The following is an 8,679-nucleotide window of genomic DNA, read 5'->3' on the forward strand; positions in this document are numbered from 1 at the left end:
ATCAGAAACAAGACAAGTGTGTCCACTTTCACTACTCTCATTTGACATAGTACTGGATGTCCTAGCCAGAGAAACAAGGAGCACAAAGAAATAAAAGACTCCAAAAAAAAAGGAAGAAGTAAAATTTTCTTCTTTTGGATAACATGAACTTACATGTAAAAAAATCCTAAAAACTTCACAAAAAACATTTCAATAAACAAATTTAGTAAAGCTGCTAAATACAAGATCAATATATAAAAGACAAGAATTTTTTTGTTTTGTTTTGTTTTTAATATGGAATGCTTCCCAGTTTTTCATGTCATCCTTGTTCAGTGATCACGCTAATCTTCTCTGCATAATTCCAATTTTAGTATATGTGCTGCCAAAGTAAGCACAAGACAGGGGCATTTTAACACTCTAATGATGAACTATCTGAAAAAATAAAGAAAACAATCTAATTCACAATAGTATCAAAAATAATAAAATACTTAGGAAAAGATTTAACTAAGAAGATGAAAGATCTGTACCCCATAAACTATGACATTGATAAAGAAATTGAAGGAGATACAAATGGAAAGATAGCCCATATTTATGAACGGTAAGAATTAACATTGTTAAAATGTCCATACTACCGGAAACCATCTGTAAATTCTATTCCTACCAAAAATCCAAAGTTAGGGGCGCCTGGTTGGCTCAGTGGGTTAAGCCGCTGCCTTCGGCTCAGGTCATGATCCCAGGGTCCTGGGATCGAGCCTTGCATCAGGCTCTCTGCTCAGCAGGGAGCCTGCTTCCTCCTCTCTCTCTCTGCCTGCCTCTCTGCCTGCTTGTCATCTCTCTCTGTCAAATAAATAAATTAAAAATATTTTTTAAAAATCCAATATTATTTTTTTACAGTAGTAAGTAAAGAATCCTAAAATATATAAAGGACCATAAAAGACAACAAATAATCAAAGCAGTTCTGAGAAAGGATGAAGAAGAGAAATTGCACTTCTTGATTTGAAATTATATTACAAAGCCCCCATGCTCAAAACAATAAAGTATACTGGCATAAAAACAGACCAATAAAGAAGCAGAACAGAATTGAGAGTCCAGAAATAAATCCTTTCATACAGTCACCTAATATTTGACAGGGGCCAACATATGTAATGGGTAAAGATAGTCTGTTCAATAAATGATATTTAAAACTGAAGTCACATAAAACAGTATGAAACTGGAGCCTTATATCACTCATAAATCTTAACTTGAAATAGATTAAAGACTTAAATGTGATGCATGAAACTAAATTTCCTAAAGGAAAACATAGGAAAAATACTCCTTGACATTGGTCTTGCCAATAGTTTTTTGGATACCAGACCAAAAACACAAGCAAAAAAAACCAAAAATAAATAAATGATATTACATCAAACTAAAGTTTCTGCATTGCCAAAAAAAAAAAAGAGAGAGAGAGAGACAGAGAATAAAAACACAATCCACAGAATGGAAGAAAATACTTACAAATCTTATATCTGAAAAGAGGTTAATAACCAACAGATACAAATAAAAAAATATATAATTTTAAAAATAGCAAAAGGATCTCAATAGACTTTTTTTCAAAAAAGTTATATAAATGACCAACAGGAGCATTAAAAAGGGCTCAACGTAAAAACTCAGGGCAAAGTCATTATGTTGTTGTTGTTTACCTCTGGAAAACACAGCAAGATATTACTATCTATTAGAATATATATTACCAAAAAATTAAAACTAACAAATTTTGGTAAATATTGGGGAAAATGGGGAAGTTATGCACTGTGATAGGGATATAAATTTGTATGGAAAACAGTATGGAGATGATTCATATTATTAAAAGTAAAATTACCATATGATTCAGAAATCCCACTTCTAGGTATATATCTAAAGGAAACGAAGTCACTATTTGAAGACATATCTGCACTCTTTTTTTTTTAAAGATTATATTTATTTATTTGACAGACAGAGATCACAAGTAGGCAGAGAGGCAGGCAGATAGAGAGGAGGAAGCAGGCTCCCTGCTGAGCAGAGAGCCCGATGTGGGACTCGATCCCAGGACCCTGGGATCATGACCTGAGCCGAAGGCAGCGGCTTAACCCACTGAGCCACCCAGGCGCCCCCATATCTGCACTCTTATGTTCATTATAAAATTATTAACTCTAAGCTAGAGATGGAAATAACTTCAGTATCCATTAATGGATGAATGAATAAAATAAGAATGGTAAATATGTACTATGGAATACTACTTAACCATGAAAAATTAAGAAATACTGCCATTTACAACAGCATGGATGGATCTTGAAGGTATTATACTAAGTGAAATATTTCAAAGATTATATATATATATTTTTAATTTATGTATTATGATATCCCTTACACACAGAATCTGAAGAAAAGGCAAACTAATGGAAACTTAGAGTTGAGTTGACAAGGGGTGAACCTGGGGTGGAGTAAGGTGGTCAAAGTGTACAAACTTGCAACTATAATATGAAAAAGTTCTGGGAATCTAATGTACAACATGATGATCATAGATAATAATATATACATACTTTTTTATTGTGCTTCCCTTTATTAAACTTTGTATATATCACATTCTTACAAGTTGAAAGTTTATAGCAATCTTGTATAAAATAGGTCTGCTGCCTCCATTTTTCTAATAACATTTGTTCATTTTGTGTCTCTCTGTCACATGTTGGTAATTCTTGCAATATTTCAAGTTTTTTCATTATTATTGTATTTGTTATGGTGATCTGTGATCAGTAATTATGACCCACTAACTACTCAGAACTAGTTTACTTAAGGTATATGCATTGATTTTATTTAAAGATATAATGCTTTTGAACAGTACAGTATAGTGTTTATTTTTTATACGCACTGGGAAACCAAAAAATAATAATAATTTGACTTAGTTTATTGAGATAATCGATTTATTGAGGTGCTATGGAACAAAACCCACAAGACCTCTGAAGTTTATCTCTACTGTACTATATACATAAAAGTTGCTAAGAGAGTAGATCTTAAAATTCCTTACGATACATGCATAAAAACAGTGGCAACTATATGAGATAGTAGATGTATTAACATTTTTATGTAGATTATATTGCAATACAGATGTATACCAATTTATCAAATTGTACAAAATTTACACAATGTTAAGTTTGCAGTGTTATAAGAAATCATTTCTTAAATTTACAAATTATAATATGTCGATTATTTTTCAATAAAGCTGGAAAAAACTTTTTGTAGAATTAATCTATTTTTCAAAAAAGGAAGTAAGGAAGTAGAAACTGCAACTAACTCTGAAATAATAGAATATAAAATCCATTTTAGTTATATACACTGTGACAATATCTATTACTTAGTTTACAATGAAGGAATACTTATGAAGCATGAAGGATGGTCTATAAATAAGGCTGAAAGAGCTCATTTTTAAGGTTTAAATTTAAAATCTTCTTTTGAAATACTAAACTGACCACCCAGTTTTCCAAACATAAATGTCTTAACTGCATGAATTTATTTCATACAACTCTATAATCTAGTTTCATAAGAAAGCAGCATGCAAATTTTGAATAAGACAGACTTGCTTAAGTTTCTTTATGGTCAACAGTAAAGGATACTTCCCTAAAAAAAAATAGAAGAAAAATCAGCATATTTATCATGATAATTATTATTCCTAATGAGATTCATATTGAATTAGGGAATATATATCCTCGGGGGGGGTAAAGTAAAATGAAATTTATTTTGGTAAATGTGTCTATGAATAGTCAATACAATGCCTCAATATAAATGAATATTATCATTTTGAACAATTTAATTACTATTATTAGAATTATTATAAGTATAAAAATAGCTATCATTTTAGCATGGAATATGAGACTCTCATGCTCCATGCTTCATTACAGCCACACAACAACTCTGCATAATAAGTATTATTATCACCATCTCATGGGTGAAAAAACTGAGGCTAACACAATTTAGATAACTGGTTTATGATTACATGGCTAGTAAAGATGCATCACACTAATTTAGGCTTTATGATTTCAGAATTGTACTCTTTCCACTGCACATTCTATTACTCTGTAAATACTTGGCTTGTTTTCATTTAGTTCTTCAATTTTTTCGTGTGGTGATGGCTTAAAGCTTCACTTAAAGGAAGCTTAAAAAATTCATTTAACCAAAAGCTCCCAAGAATTAAAAATGTCATGGATCTAATGTAGACATGGATATCATTAGTTAATGGGTAACTATATATTTTCCACTCTAGTGAGATAACAGAGTATTTTTCTAAGTTTTAGTCTCTGAGTGTTACAAAGGACTTTGTTAAAATAGAAATATTTAGACAAAGGTGATCAAAAGTCTAGATCAGGTCGCCTTAAGAGAAATATTAGGAAACTGAGGAAACCAATGGAGATTTGAACACTGAGCTATGATATAATGAAAGGTTTAAAGTATTTAGTAGAGTATAGAAAAGCCCTTTAAAGCCTGGTCTTAGCCTAGCATTGCAGCTTCTGGGATATCTATCTATCATCAATCTAACTATCTATCTAACTAGATATAAATTTGAAAACTTTTTAAATTTAAGATTTTGAGAAATAGAACATAATCAGCACCATAGAAGATCTCTTTATGTCAACAACCTAGCTCCTACTCCCAGTTTGTTAATATTCTCTTATTTAATGTAACATTGTGCAAATACACCACTACTGATCTGCCGTTATGAATGAAATAACTATAATCATCTGTTTGCATATCCTGGTGAAAATATTCATTTAGTTCCATGTTGTATTTCTAGGAATGGACCAATTTTTTTTATTTTTATTGTTAAGTTTTCTAAATATTGTCCAACTTACCTCAAATGTTTTTATTATGGGCACTGTCATTCTTTCACATTCTTGCAAGACAGTTTTACTGTTGCCCAATATGGTAAGTGTGTAATAGTATGCCATTCTAGGTTTTAATTTAATTTTAATTTAATTTAATTTAATTCCAGATTCATAATAAAAATAAGCAGTTTTTATATATGAGCGGCCATTTGGATTACACTTTCTGTAAAGTACATGCTCAAATCTTTTGATATCTTAACATTGTGTCATACTGACTTCTTTAATAGCAGATTTTCTGAATGAACTTTTAGCGGTGTAGGTCTTCTCTATTTTATTTTGAACTTGTTTTCATTTCAAAATCTTTATATTTATTTCCATAATCTGCTTTTATTTTGCTTTGTCTATTATCTATATATTTATATATTTATGTATTGATTAGCAAGCAAGGGAGCGCGAGCGAACGAGCGAGAGCGCAGGGAGGGATAGAAAAAGAAGAGAAAAGAATCTTAAGCAGGCTCCAGGCTCAGCACAGAGCCCAACTCTGGGCTCTATTTCACAACCCTGACATCATGATCTGAGCCAAAATGAAAGGAATAAAATAAAATTAAGGTGTTAAAAAAAAAGGAAAAAGAATTGGAGGTTTAATTAAGCGAACCACCTAGGCACCACTGTGGTATCTTAAATTAGCTGTCATATCTTTAATGTTCTAGAGTATTCATTTGGTTCATTTATAAAATCTTTCTCAATATCATTTTTAGTTTCAGTTTTTTGTTCAATTTGCTTCCCCTCTCATTTCTTTGAGCAGAGTAATCAAGCCATTTTACAATCTTTATTGATCATTTTAATATCATACTTAATCCCATTTTGTCTATCAAATCTTGTTAATGGTTTTTCTTTGTGTGCTTTGTTACATTTTGCTATGTTCAAGACATTATATTTGAAACTCTTATTGAGTAGGGATAATTAAGAGCTATAATAATGGTATGGTCCTCCTTGGCAGGATTTTCTCTTATATCTGAGACTCTACAAGACAATCATACTCCAAATTCAGTGGCTGACTTTCTCAGTTTACACAGAAGGCAAGGTAGGCTCTAGTCTTATTTCTGCTTCTCCTTGTGCTTTGGGGATCTCAACTTAAATTTGGGTTGTACCAAAGTCCTCAAACTTGATTGCTGCTGGATTTTGAATTTTGTTTTTCTAGTATCAAGAGTCTATTAAAAACACAGCTCAGTGTGTTTTAGCAGTTTCAAATGCTCTCATAGATAAAATGGCTTCAGGGCATATATCTCTAGACACTCATTGTATTTCGTATTTTGGCCCAGTAATCCCTCACTTATTTTTATAATCATTCTGATATTTTTAACTTTAAAAGCTATTTTGTCTGGATTTTTAGTTTTCTTAAGTAGGAGTTTTTAGATCACCATTACTAGAAGCAACAACAAATATACATGAAAATATCTGCAGAAGTTTATCACATCTTTATGGCAATGAACTTCCATAAGCTGAGGCATCCTTCTCTAATCACTTAGACAAACTCCAATTTACCTTTTAAAACAACACAAGAATTGCTTCATTTAAGAACATGTTCAGGGATGACTCTTCCCCACTGTTCTTACTAACATTCCCACACACTCTTTGCTACCCACACCTTGTTTATGATCTTTCATTAGGTATATCAGCATCACCAGGATTTCGCTCTAGTGTATTTTTGTCCTTTAGAGCTTTAATTAAATATTAATTCCATAGAAAGTCTGTCCCTTTTCTTTCAAACCTGGGTTAGTTATTTCTTCTCATCCTTTGTCAGAAGTTACTTTATTAGAGAAACTTACAGCTGTATTGTGACTTTGGAGCCTTTACAGTTTTTTGACTGGAAAAATCACCCACCCCTAAGATCTTTATGCAGCTTCATAGCTGATATTATTCAGAAATCTGTTCTAAACAGACTTTTTAAGGGAGTCCTTTTTGGACCACTCAGTTAAAAAACCTCTTCTCAATCACTGCTCTTTTTAAAATGTGCTTATTTTGTTCAAATATGCATCACTATTAAAGAAAAAACCAGTACAATTTTTTTTAAGTTGGCTTACCTATTATCTATCTCTCCCATTAAAATGATTCCTCTGTCGATGGGCATCTAGGTTCTTTCCATAGTTTGGCTATTGTGGATATTGCTGCTATAAACATTCGGGTGCACGTGCCCCTTTGGATCACTACGTCTGTATCTTTAGGGTAAATACCCAGTAGTGCTATTGCTGGGTCATAGGGCAGTTCTATTTTCACCATTTTGAGGAACCTCCATGCTGTTTTCCAGAGTGGCTGCACCAGCTTGCATTCCCACCAACAGTGTAGGAGGGTTCCCCTTTCTCCGCATCCTCGCCAGCATCTGTTATTTCCTGACTTGTTGATTTTAGCCATTCTGACTGGTGTGAGGTGATACCTCATTGCGGTTTTGATCTGTATTTCCCTGATGCCCAGTGATATGGAGCACTTTTTCATGTGTCTGTGGGCCATCTGGATGTCTTCTTTGCAGAAATGTCTGTTCATGTCCTCTGTCCATTTCTTGATTGGATTATTTGTTCTTTGGGTGTTGAGTTTGCTAAGTTCTTTATAGATTTTGGACACTAGTCCTTTATCTGATATGTCATTTGCAAATATCTTCTCCCATTCTGTCAGTTGTCTTTTGATTTTGTTAACAGTTTCCTTTGCTGTGCAAAAGCTTTTGATCTTGATGAAATCCCAAGAGTTCAATTTTGCCCTTGCTTCCCTTCCCTTTGGCGTTGTTCCTAGGAAGATGTTGCTGCGGCTGAGGTCGAAGAGGTTGCTGCCTGTGTTCTCCTCAAGGATTTTGATGGATTCCTTTCGCACATTGAGGTCCTTCATCCATTTTGAGTCTATTTTCGTGTGTGGTGTAAGGAAATGGTCCAATTTCATTTTTCTGCATGTGGCTGTCCAATTTTCCCAGCACCATTTATTGAAGAGGCTGTCTTTTTCCATTGGACATTCTTTCCTGCTTTGTCGAAGATGAGTTGACCATAGAGTTGAGGGTCTATTTCTGGGCTCTGTATTCTGTTCCATTGATCTATGTGTCTGTTTTTGTGCCAGTACCATGCTGTCTTGATGATGACAGCTGTGTAATAGAGCTTGAAGTCCGGAATTGTGATGCCACCAACTTTGGCTTTCTTTTTCAATATCCCTTTGGCTATTCGAGGTCTTTTCTGGTTCCATATAAATTTTAGAATTATTTGCTCCATTTCTTTGAAAAAGATGGATGGTACTTTGATAGGAATTGCATTCTGTAGATTGCTTTAGGTAGCATATTCATTGATCAAGAAGATGTGGTATATATACACAATGTAATACTATGAAGCCATCAAAAGAAATGAAATCTTGCCATTTGGGACAACATGGATGGAACTAGAGCATATCATGCTTAGCGAAATAAGTCAATCAGAGAAAGACAACTATCATATGATCTCCCTGATATGAGGAAGTGGTGATGCAACATGGGGGTTTAAGTGGGTAGAAGAAGAATCAATGAAACAAGATGGAATTGGGAGGGAGACAAACCATAAGTGACTCTTAATCTCACAAAACAAACTGAGGGTTGCTGGGGGGAGGGAGGTTGGGAGAAGGGGGTGGGATTATGGACATTGGGGAGGGTATGTGCTTTGGTGAGTGCTGTGAAGTGTGTAAACCTGGTGATTCACAGACCTGTACCCCTGGGGATAAAAATATATGTTTATAAAAAAATAAAAAATTAAAATGATTCCTCTGGGCTGGGGTTTTGTTGTGCTCATCTTAGGCCAGGCACTCAATAAATTGTCTCTGAATGATTGAATTGTTTGACTCCCTTGCTAGATTCTCAACTTCATGA

At 33.6% G+C, this 8,679-nt stretch overlaps 1 non-coding gene across 1 annotated transcript; it reads right to left on the reverse strand.

The window, feature by feature from the left end:
- Positions 1-267: 267 nt before the first annotated feature.
- LOC131822328 (U6 spliceosomal RNA) lies at positions 268-374 on the reverse strand. The gene has a single exon (XR_009350205.1). It is a non-coding gene; the product is annotated as a U6 spliceosomal RNA (small nuclear RNA).
- Between the last annotated feature and the right edge of the window lie 8,305 nt (positions 375-8,679).

Source organism: Mustela lutreola, chromosome X (assembly GCF_030435805.1).
Source record: "Mustela lutreola isolate mMusLut2 chromosome X, mMusLut2.pri, whole genome shotgun sequence".
Lineage (NCBI taxonomy): Eukaryota > Metazoa > Chordata > Mammalia > Carnivora > Mustelidae > Mustela > Mustela lutreola.